The following is a 12024-nucleotide window of genomic DNA, read 5'->3' on the forward strand; positions in this document are numbered from 1 at the left end:
AATCAGCTTGGTATTAATGCTTCTGTTTTGTTCCTGTTGAGGGAAGGAGCAGAGGAACACTATCTCCTAGCCTTCTTTGAGACTGCTGATCACAACAATGTGCAAAACCTTCTCTTCAGGAGTCAGGTTGGGGTTACTGTACTGATTTGCTCTTGTGAGATGATGAACATTGATTCCTGATGGTCTTTCACTGGGCTGTGTGTGTGTGTGTGTGTGTGTGTGTGTGTGTGTGTGTGTGTGTGTGTGTGTGTGTGTGTGTGTGTGTGTGTGTGTGTGTGTGTGGTGATGGGGGAGTCTCTGCCTGATCTGATTGCAATTTTGGTGGAAACCTCTTTGGTTTTAAATTTTGGACTGTTGTGAAGCTTGTTTCTCTACTGTGCTGAGTTGCTGTATGTGCCATTTAGGGCACCTACCTAGAGAAGGCTACAACTTACTTCTCAACCTCTTAGCCGAAGAAATCTAGACAAAATCAAAAAATTAATGGGGGGACAAAGGCCCAAAATAGGGACTGATTTTAAATATGATCTTATACACTTAGCTTCTAGAGTAAAAGGTTTTGTGTTACCGTGTATTTTCTGAAATAAATGAAGTCTGAAACTCAAATGTCTTTCATTACATAGTAAAGTCAATCCTCAGTAAGTGCCAAAAAACCCACAAATTTTATAGGGAACAGACAGAAATATGAGGCATAAATCTGGACATTCTGTGAAAATCTGGACAGTTGAGAGGTATGGGTTACAACAAGCCTGTAGACCCCTGTAATATATGAGATGCGACTGCTAGTCACAAATGTGTAAATGACTTATTTTTCACAAACAGCTTGAGATTAGTACTAATGTTTCTGGTGATGGTGGAGCAAAGGGAAAGTGATCCCTAGCTGTGTATATATGCAGTGAGACCAGCACTAGTTAGCCAGGTAGTAGCCACTGTGCAGATCACTGCTATTCATCTTTCTTGGCAAACTTAATTCCATCTGTTTGTAGATTAGTTACCATTCAACGTGATGTTAGAGTATTACCCTAAATACTTCATCCTTAAATCTTCAGGGTCTACTATTCTAGTCTCTTTTCATGAAATGAAAACTACAACAGGCCCTTATCTTGTACATTCTGGCAGCTTGGCTCAGTAGTCTGGTCTCACCCCTTCAACAGGTATTGTGATCGCTATCTAAGGCAGTATAGCAACCATTTACTAACCAGCCATTTATTGCTTATACCAAAGGATAGTACAACCTGCACAACATGCAGGCATTTATGATGCATGTTAGCAGGCCTCTTGTATTAGTCCATTGTCAGTAAGCATCATGCCCGTACAATACCACGCAAGTTGTAATTCACTACTAGAACTATAATGTATGCCGAGTCTGTAAAGAAAATTTTGTCAAAATCTTCAGCCACCTAGAACACACTCTAAAAGATGCCAGACTCCAGCGCACAAGGCGATGCCTATTCCTATTCTACTTAAACATACTGCGGATCCAAGAGTCACTAGGAAAATAGGCCACAAGCCCAACAAAGTCTGCTTCTATATAGGAACATGTTTTAGTCACATCTGACTCTGCAGTTAATCATACAATCACAGTCACCAGACTAGAGAAGAATAGGGTGACTGTAAGCTATTTGTTCAGTGCTAGGATCCGTGATGTCAGAAGGACTCCATGGTCCCTTAAACCAGAGAAATATGTCTGCAAACTAATAGTAGCCCATGTTGAAGTGAATAGTCTGAGGCAGTCCACTCCGAGGGATATGCAAAGAGACATGATGCAATTTACTATGCATGTGTTAGAGAGATAAAAGTCACTAGTCATAAGTACTAGCTAGCCTTGTCAATAGTCTTAAGTACTAGCTAGCTTTCACCATAAGTGATGCCTAGATTTCATAAAAAGATAACTGGCTTCAACACTTAGTGCAGTAGTTAGTGTCATTCTATGGAGATCCAACATTTGTTGGCCTGGGATGAGATGGAGGATAAGACTTTCTGTTTCACCAGAGAAAGCTCACACCTCTCAGACAAGTGCTTCTGCATACTGAATAAAGCCTGTACCTCCTCCATATTGTCTTTTCTAGGCAGAATGGGCATTCCTAAATACCAATTTTAAACTCAGACTAGGACATCATCATCATACTGGCACTACTCAGTGCTAGGAGTCTCAACAGAAATACCAGAATCTGAGGCACTTCTGTAATTCAAACACATTCATGTATGTGTAGTTATTGAGGTATGATATCATTGCAGTTATAGCACTCCCTCTGTAGCATGGTTAAGTGTCTATCATGCCTTCAGGCCTTTGGCCATCTTTAGGAAAGTATCTTTATTTGTCAGGAGCACAACCACCTGTCATCATGCTACCTATAATCCTAACTTAAAACTCCTGGAGAACCCAAGCACCCTTAACAAATACAATGTCTAAATTAGTAGCTACAGATCCCCGTCAATTTTCTCTAAATGTGACAGAAATTATCTTAACACAATTGCAAGGTTAAATATCAAAATATATACATTCTTGTTAGGGATTTCAATTGACCAGGTATTGATTAGGATATTTATTTAAAATGGATATGCTCAGCATTTCCTAAACTTTGTTAGTACAAATACACTGGGAAAAATTATAAAAATATCCACTAGAGGGTTTTAATATCCTTGATCTGGTAATTACCAACCTCTTTTGTGGCTGTACTCCACCCCACATTTCCTCATCCTTGTTAAAATCTATACTACATATGTGGTATCCTCTCTGTTAGGCTTAGTGGTACTTCTCAGCCACTAAATGATACCATCTTTAAGAACTATTCTTTGGAAAACCTACTTCATTGTGCAGAAGCCTTGTGTAAAATTCTGAAAAATGTACCACAAATGAGCCCATCTGAGTGGGCTGCCACATTCCCCTCCAAATTTTACCAGCGTCTAAACAGCTGCACAGAAAAGTCCATACCCATCCTTCCTAAATATAATGGAAAATTCTGAAATAATCCTCTCTGGTGCAGATCTTATACTGATAAACAGTATTGCTAAAAAAGGAAAGTGTTGAAAAGCTGTAAAGAAATGAATCTCCAACTCGCTACCTGAAGACAACTGTGAAACATGCCGGCAAGGAACGTTTGACCACTATAAGAAAATGTAAAGCCAAGTATGAGATTTAGGTTTTTGCACTTGAAAGGAAACTACCTTTTCTTACCTACCATTACAATGAGCTCATGCATAGTAATATCATACATTCTGACCCCGAGGTTATCACCAATATGTTTGCAGACAAATTTAGTACTAACTTCACTCTGTCTGCCCAGATTGTTGCCCTAATGTCACCTTGAATACGTCTTTAAATCCCTGTTAAAGGCTAACAATAATAACTTCCATGGGCTCAGACAACACACCAGGTTGCATTCTTATTACTGCCATGCATGCACTACTTCAGCACGTCTTTAAACTGTTTGACCTGAGCCAGTCTACAGGATTTATGTTTGAAGCCTGAAAAACAGCAACTGAGACGCCCCTACAAAAGGGTGCACCCTCAACTGACCCATATAATTACAAGCCTTTTAGCCTCCCCAGCCTTCTATACAAAACAATGGAATGTTATCATAGCAGAACTCATGTATGCAGATGTAGGCAACTTAACTGATCTAGACCTGAATCAGTTTGGTTTTGTGAATAGCAGGTCTTGTCTCCTGAACCTAATAAAATTCTTTGAAAGGGTTACAGACACTGTGGACAGTAGTCAGTCAGTGAACACTGCTTATCTCAGCCTGGCCACAACTTTTAATACTATTATCCACAGTGGTATTACTGAAAAAATAGAAAAACTTAATCTAAACCTCCTGTACTATCTGCAGATTGGCAATACAGCATATCCGAAGTTATAAAACTGTATGGCTCCCTCTATAGACATAAAACTGTAACCAGTGGGGTACCACAAAGAATGGTGCTGGGCCCTCTAATGTTTAGTATTTGAATTTATTTTGTAGACATCCAATCCATTATTCCAGAAGTGTTGTTGACCAGGTTTGATGTTGGCTGCAAGCTTGGCACTGAAATCCACTTATACAGTGATAGAAAACAGCTCCAGTAAAGGCTGAAATATGCACATACTTGCACTGAAAACTGTCTCAAACTAAATGTTAAAAAAGTGCAATTGGCAAAAATGCTCCTCCAAACTTCTATGTTATAAAAGGTGCTCCTCTTCAGACATATACAGTCATAGAAGACCTGGTTAATTATGAGAACAGCTCTCTCTCACATTCATTCATCCATCCATCGTGTTTCCACCACAGACTTGAAATCCTTCTATATTGCCCAGTTAATTTCCAAGGGATTATGTTCAAGATAAAAGTCATCCTACACTATACTCTTCCCATCATTGAATATAATGCACCCTTTGCTATGTAGAAATCCAAGCATATCACTCAGCTGGAAAGTCACCAAAGATTTTTAAGTAAGAGTACTAAAGGCCTTAAATTATTCTAGTATGCTGGTAGATTGGTACTGCTTTCCTTAAACTCAATAGTTGACTAGCTGCTCCAAGGTGACCTGTGCCTCACTTTCCAAGCCATGAAATACCTAGTCCCATTTGACCTCCTATGTCTTTGCACAATCCGTGGCTCTACAATTGTCCTCACTTAGGATCTAAATCTGCATAAACAAATGAACAAAACTTCTCAGGGAAATAGGTTCCTAAATTGTTCCCAGCCTATAGATGGTTACCACTGCAGGCCAAGCAGAGTACTACCTTGGTTATCTTTAAGCCCAGCCTTGATGACTGGATGGGTAAATACAAATTTACATGAGGCTATTATCATACACAGGCCTGCTCAGTTTGGGAGTTCAGCACAATTAAATGCTTATAAAGACTGGTGGAATGAGGAATTCAAGTTCACCACAGACTACCAATCAGAAGTGATTCACTTCTGCAGTGCTCCAAACTGATAATAGTATGTGTTTTATGTGAGATCGCACACAGTGGTTTATGTGAATTTGCCTTTTTCCTCACTGTTGTGAAATCTTAATCGGTATATTTAAAGTAGTGTGGATAAAGATTAGAGGTTTTCTTTTTTGTTTTATCACATGGCTAGATCTACTCACTTTCCTGGGAATGAATGGGTCATAGTGTTCTCACCAGGGGTAAAGAAGCAAATCCACAGAGCAGCCGAGAGGCAAAAAAAAAACTCACTCTCTTCAGTCACTTCTGATTGATAGTTTATGGTGAATTTTAATTCCATGATTTGGAGCATCCAAGTCATTTTACTGTTAAATAAACAGATTATGGGTTCACTGTCAGTTTTCTTTGTGGTCATGTTTTAGCAGGTAGACAGGCATTTTACCTTCCAAGAAGTACACTTTTATTTCCTTAGAAGTAGCTGACAGAGAATGAGGTAGCTACTGGCCTCCAAACAATATAGTCTCTGATCCACCAGAACCGGCTCAAAACACTAACAGAAAATCACTGACATTCTTGAAAGCAGAATTTTCCTGCTGAGTGCTGTTTCATGGATTTTCAAAAACAAAAAAAATTGAAAAAACTACCAGCCACTTCACATTCATTTTGGCTGGTCATAATGCTGGTCTCTGCACGTATCATGATGCAGTTGTGATGGTCACCTTGAGATATGACTACAGATTAAGCCCAATATGAAGCTGTATGTAGTTCAGTCACTAGATTTAGTACACCAGATAATACTACATAATATAATAGCAGGGTGGGTAATCAGAAATGACTTATCTTCATATAACTGCTTACTTCCCATGGAATATTTAAGGCAACAAAATAGCTGACAAGTTTCTTAAAGATGCATTGCAGCCTTTCTGTTTCTCTTGATGTACTGCTGGGATGTCTTATGTAACACGCATTAACTAATCATCATCCTGCCTTGGGAGTTCTGGCACATGACACATTGCAACACACAAGATTTGTACTTAACAAGGATATGTACTGAAGCCAAGTGCAATGAAGCAAGAAGGAGTCCAGCATTAAGAAATAAAAAACACAAAGGAGCACACCTTTCCTCTTTAAAATATTAGCTGAAACAGAGTTTTCATAGGGTTAAACAGAACCATTTATTATTACACCATGAACAATTTCTGTTTCTCTTTGTTCAGCATTCAGTAACGTAAGAATGATAGTGCATTTTAATGCTTCTGCAGTGTACTGCACTTTTCAAATGAAGTCCTAAAGGGAAATGCAGATGATGTGCTTTCATGTTTTTAGCTCAGACACTTATAAAGGCAGTTTTCTTTGCAAGTAGAATGACCTGCAAAGCTTAATGAAAGCTGTTACCCATAACTCATCCTTATATAGCACTGAACATTAATGTCATCCATTATACCTGGCATTAAAAATTTGTTTCAAAGTATTTTAGATTCACAATTTCCTTTTACTGAATGTACAGGTCTTTAGAAACCAACAAAAACACAGGAGTGCAGGGCTGGACCAAGAAAACAAACAAGAAAATCTGCACAGTAAGGAACACCCGGTACCATCCATATACAGGTGCTTACACTTGTATGAGTGAGGCTTGAATGTATATATGTAAAATGAAAGTTTTACACCCAAATCCTGAAATATCTTGCTAAAGACTAATAAATGAGAAGATGTGCACAAAGCATATTATAATGTGAAAGCATTCCTAAGAAATAACATTATTATTAATTGTAATAGTAGTAGTAATAATATTAATTTAATATATGTGTTATCCTCGAATAAGGAACCCTGAATGAGTCAAACATAACCTTAACATGGTGTTGCAGTATTTTCTTTAAGACTGGGAGATGGTTCTAAATGCATAGACCATGCATATATCATTGCATCATTTATAGAGTTTAAGATATTTCATCAGAGAAAAGTTCTACAGTTTTACTATGCATAGCTATTAAAAAGAGAGAGGGAAAATCTGTCCCAATGAAAGTGAATGTATTGGACCCTTTTCTGTTTTCTCCTGTGACTAGTGCAGAAGGGAATGCCATGTACTGAAAGATTGGCTTTACTCAGAAAAGAAAGGCAGGGTACTGGTAAATGGGCTTATGAAATGCATTTTGCATGTGCATCGCTTGAGAGTAGCGGATAAGACCTAATTTCCGTCATCAGGCAGTCAGCAGCATGCTTTGTTGTAAGTAATGCATCATGCAACACTAAGCTGTGTTAATAATTGTCATCATTTCTTAATACAGCAAACCTGGCGGTAAGGAGAACGAGAGGCAGAGCACAGAAGAAGGCGTACGACTATCAGGTGCAAGCGATAAGCAGCTCAGGTAGGACATATGTTATCAGCACTTTGCATCTTCATATCTACTTTTATTTATGCCTAATATTGTATACAAGTTCAGATTCAAGGGCTTTCATTGTGAACAACTCATTTCCTTGTTGACCTAGTGGCATTTTGTTAAGATGAATGAGTGGTAGAAAATCCAATTAATTTTCAGTTCGGTATCATTTGACTTCTAGAAAACTTAGTTAATTGAAGAATAATAAACTTCTATTATTTTATTCTGCTAAGTAATACCAGTATGAACCATAAGTTTATTCACCCTCCTCAACTGCATTAGCACTGGCTCGGTTCACAAAATATTTCATAGTTGCTGTAACTGTCAAAACAAAATCTGAAACTTATCATGTATACAGGTCTGCAGTTTTTATACTAGATATTATTTTTTACTAATATGATTTTCTAGTTGTTTCACTTCTTCCTTCTCAGTTCAAACTGTGGTACTCGAAATATATGTCAGAACATGATCACTAGTAAGGACTTATTTGCCAGGGATTCCTGACAATCCTGTATGTGTTTCTTCCCACCCCATTTATTGATTCTACCACCTAATAGGATCACAGCATCATTACATAGTACTAGGCTGCCTGCCCTTGCAGACCATTTTAAACTTAGCCAAATAAACCGTTTGGTCCTTAAAATGTAATTATCCCAATATGTTTGGTGTTTAAGATAACTTTACCTAATCTCAGATCTTTGTTTACATATTACCTGGTGAAAATTCATAAGAAAAATTATGCATTGTTTGGATGGGGCCTATGCATGGGGTAAAACATTCAGGAGGTACCTTTGTCCATTAGTAATTCAAGGGGCAGTCCTGGATAAATTTCCTTTTTCCCATCTATTGATCACAGTCATGCTTAAATCCAGACATGGATGAGATTTGTTTTATGTGGCTTATGAGTTTGTTCCAAAGCAGTGGTTTCTTCTTCAATATGTACCTGTACCACAAGACTGTCCTGCTGATGTTACAGTACATGTTCAATTCTCTGGAATGAGTATTTCTGATTTCATTTGACTTACTAATGTGAAGTAGGTGCCAGCAGAGGATGTGTTGTATGCTAAACACAGGTCACCTCTTAGCAGTACGTAGAAGACCAAGTACAGTGATAGTGCTTTGATGTGATCCACATAGGGCATATTGCCCATGCTTCGAAACTTTTTCATAAGGTAACTCTATGGGCATTCCAGTTGCTGCTTGTGAAAAAGGCATTAAAATCTAGCTAGATGCATGCCAAAAAGGACATTATACTCGATGATTGGTTTAATGAGGGCTGTGTAGAGAGGGATACTGACATTCCTGGATGTAGAATTAGTCTCCTCCTTTATATGTTCCACAATATAGAAGGATTTCCTTACCACAGTGGGCACGTGTTGGTTGGAAAGTCAGATCACTGTCCACATAGCTTCCCTAATCCTGAGTAACTGAGTCAACTCTTAGCCGTGTGTTGTCAATGTGATAATTCTATTAGGGGGGGGGGGGTAAAATTAATGCACTTTGTAGCATTTAACTTTAGTCCATGATTCTAACTTGCCTTCCTGCAGGATGGTTTATTCTCTTGGAGACTCAGTAACTATGCTTAGCTTGCAGTCATCTGCAAACTTAGTCAACAAGTGCCCTTTGGCATCGACCTGTTCTTATAAGAAGTAGATGCCAAACAAGACAGGTCCGAGCACCAAAATCTGGGGGACTGCACTGGTGACTAGTCTTTTTGTGAAGGTAGCTTTCCCTATTTTGATTTCCTGTATCTAATCTCTGAGCCACTTGGTACTGCAGTAGGTGATACAGGGGTTTATTTGTATATTATATAGTTTATCTGCTATGCCTTCGGGAGGGTCTGTGTCAAAAGTTTTAACCAGGGCAAGGTACGCTGTATGTGCTGTTTTACCTTTATCCACATCAGTAATCCAGTAATCCAAATAGCGCGCTCTGCTAATGCATCCGTCTCTAGTGTCATAACATAGCTAGGTAGGGGTTTGAATCCAGCAAGTGGCAAGTGTATGTGAAGGGGGGTAAATGTGTGTGCATGAAAGGAACGTCCCTTTTGGGGATGGGAGGGTGGTGTAATGGTTAAGGTGTTTGCCTTACAAACACAAGGTACAGGGTTTGAATCTCACAGGGGATAATTGGCTAGGCTTAAAATGGCTCGCAAGAGCAGTTAGCCTAGTACTAATCTATGATCTATGATCTTGATCTATGATCACTAGCAACCTTTTCAAAAAAGTCCACCAGGTATGACCTGCCTTTGACAAAACCAAATTGAAAGAGGTGTAGTGTTTGGAGGTTTCCAATATCTTTTTCGATTAGTTCCGTGATAAGTCTTTCCATAGCATTGCAGATGAGGCTAGTCTGACTTATGGGTTTGTAGTTCCCTGGGTCTGCAGAGGGACTTCCCTTATGCTGTTCTCCATTCTCCAGATACAAAAGTCATTCAGAGGCTGAGGTTGAACATCATAGTTAGAAGTATGGCTACAACATGCTTCATGACCCTCAGAATGAATTGTAGGATATTGTCAGCACCTCCAATGAAATATTTTTTTGCTTTTTATAGCTCTTTTAGGACTTGGTCCTGTGTGATAGGTGGGGGTGAGTCAGTTTCAGGTATTATTCGTTAGATAAATGGGGGAGAGAACGGGGGTAATATTTTCAGCATTGGTGTATGTAATGTAATTTACAGTCAGGTAAGCACATTGCTGTGTAAAGCATGTGAGATTGTAAACATAACTAAACAGACAGCATGAGATAATTGTTACCTTGTCTCAAGACCCCCATCTCAATCCAGCTGGCTACAGAAACCATGTGGATGTGCTGATTTATGGTTTCACGAGTGATTTAGGGACTGGGGTGTTTATACTAATCAGAGTTGAGTCAGTTATAGTAATGACAAGGTTAGTCAGGGCAGGTTTGCTTAATGCTAGGGTGGGTGGCTATTTTCCCAGAGATGGGTTGCACAGATATCTTGCGCAGGTTGTACTCCAGCTTGGGAGGAGGGGGTTACTGTGCTCTGCACTGGTTTCCATAGGCTTAAGCTTAGGTTACTATAATTGTATGGAATTATGTAGTATTCCTACAGAAGAAAAAAAAGTTCTTGTGCAGTCATTCATAACAGAGCGAGTCCAGTGGCACTGCACTGAGCACAGCTCAGGCAGCTTTGTTTCTTTCCATTTTGTTGTAAGACACTGTTTGGAATACCAGGAGGATGCCAAGATCAGCACAGCAGGATTTACATAGCACAAGTCTTTCCACAAATTCTCAAAGCCTTGCATAGAAGAGACTGGACCAGTGCAACACAGTACATATAAATAACAAATGAGGTGAAAGGGATTCCATTCAAGAAAAGCTGATAAAGTCCAGCCAATGGAATTCTGTAACAATGATGTGTGTCACATCACAGTTCTGTCACAAATGAGTCTTTGCTGCAGGTGTGAGGTCCCAGGTAGGCTTAGATCACAGGACTAGTAAGTTTTACAGTGGTGGCAGGGGAATCTTTCAATTTTTGTAACTTAGCAAGAACAGGGAGGCTAATAACGTAACAGTAGGGGGTTGAAAAGCTGCAACAATGTATCCATCAGAAAAGGACAAGGGGAAACAGCAATCATATTAAACAGATAAGTTCAATAAGTGTATTTTAAACCAGCTAACAATACCCAGGCCATCAAACTGCATAGGTAGAAATGAAAGAAAAAAAAACAGCAGTAGCAATGGACACTCTATAAACAAAAACAGAAGCTATACAAGTGCAATCATAACATGTGCTGCCCTCTTTGTTTTATTGTATAATATCTGCTTTCCTGGGGCTTTTCTCCCCAGGCCTCTACCAAAAAGGGTCTTCATGCCCAGCTCGATTATCCTGGTCAACAAATGAATAAGTGAATGAACGAATGAATGGATTAATTAATTCAAAATAAGTAAGTAAATGGTTGATTTGCATACCATCATTACATAAAAATAAAATTGTTATTTTAAGTAGCACTGCTGAATCTAACTTCTCCCAGCCTGTAAACAATGAGGGCATCTCCTTAACTCTTTTCTGTGTCTGACCTTATTGGTTTTAGTGAGCCATATTTGGGTGAAAAAACAGATCACGTATGCACTCCTTGGAGATTTTCCAGGTGGTGGTCACAACATTATATTCTGGTAACACACACTTTTCCAAATTCTTTCCAAAATTACACCACTAACTGGAAAGTAAGAGGAGCTCAAAATGAAGTTAATTAGAATGCAGCTTTGTCAGGTTAACAAGACAAAAAGTAGCAAAGGGTCATGACAGATTTAATGTCTATTACAGCAAATATTCAGTTTGCTAGGGAGTATAATTTTAATGAAATTCTTTGGGGGCATGACAAACAGGCAGACCAAAAATGAAGAAAACCTTACATTTTTTTAAGTAGAGACATGAACAATTAAGTAAAGAGTATTCTGACATGTATACCAAGTAACGTGACTTTCAGACTTACAAAGGTGAGAACTAAGAAGGCTTTTTAAGGAGGATTAAGATGAATTATGACTTTTACTGCTGGACATTACACACATATTGCACGTAATATGTTGAGATGACAAAGATGGAACATAACACCTGAGTTAGTAAACAAAGGCTTGGATTCTAAAATATGATAAAAAGAATGGTATGAACACAGGTGTTTATTAGTTTAAAAAACAAGCACTATTAATGCTGAAGAGTTTGGAGTGATGTGGTAATAGTTTTGGCATGGATGAAGGTAATCTACTGGTGAACATAGTGAGGCTCTGACTGGTAAGGTGAGGGAAAGT

At 38.7% G+C, this 12024-nt stretch overlaps 1 protein-coding gene across 1 annotated transcript in view; it reads left to right on the forward strand.

The window, feature by feature from the left end:
* Positions 1-7168: 7168 nt before the first annotated feature.
* The window catches only part of IQSEC1 (IQ motif and Sec7 domain ArfGEF 1), a 2803266-nt gene continuing 2798410 nt past the window's right edge, over positions 7169-12024 (forward strand). Inside the window, exon 1 of the mRNA XM_044078078.1 lies at positions 7169-7239. The gene's annotated coding sequence lies outside the window, so the exon portion shown is untranslated. The remainder of the gene's footprint in view (positions 7240-12024) is intronic.

This window comes from Protopterus annectens, chromosome 7.part0, assembly GCF_019279795.1.
Source record: "Protopterus annectens isolate FY-2018-M chromosome 7.part0, PAN1.0, whole genome shotgun sequence".
Lineage (NCBI taxonomy): Eukaryota > Metazoa > Chordata > Ceratodontiformes > Protopteridae > Protopterus > Protopterus annectens.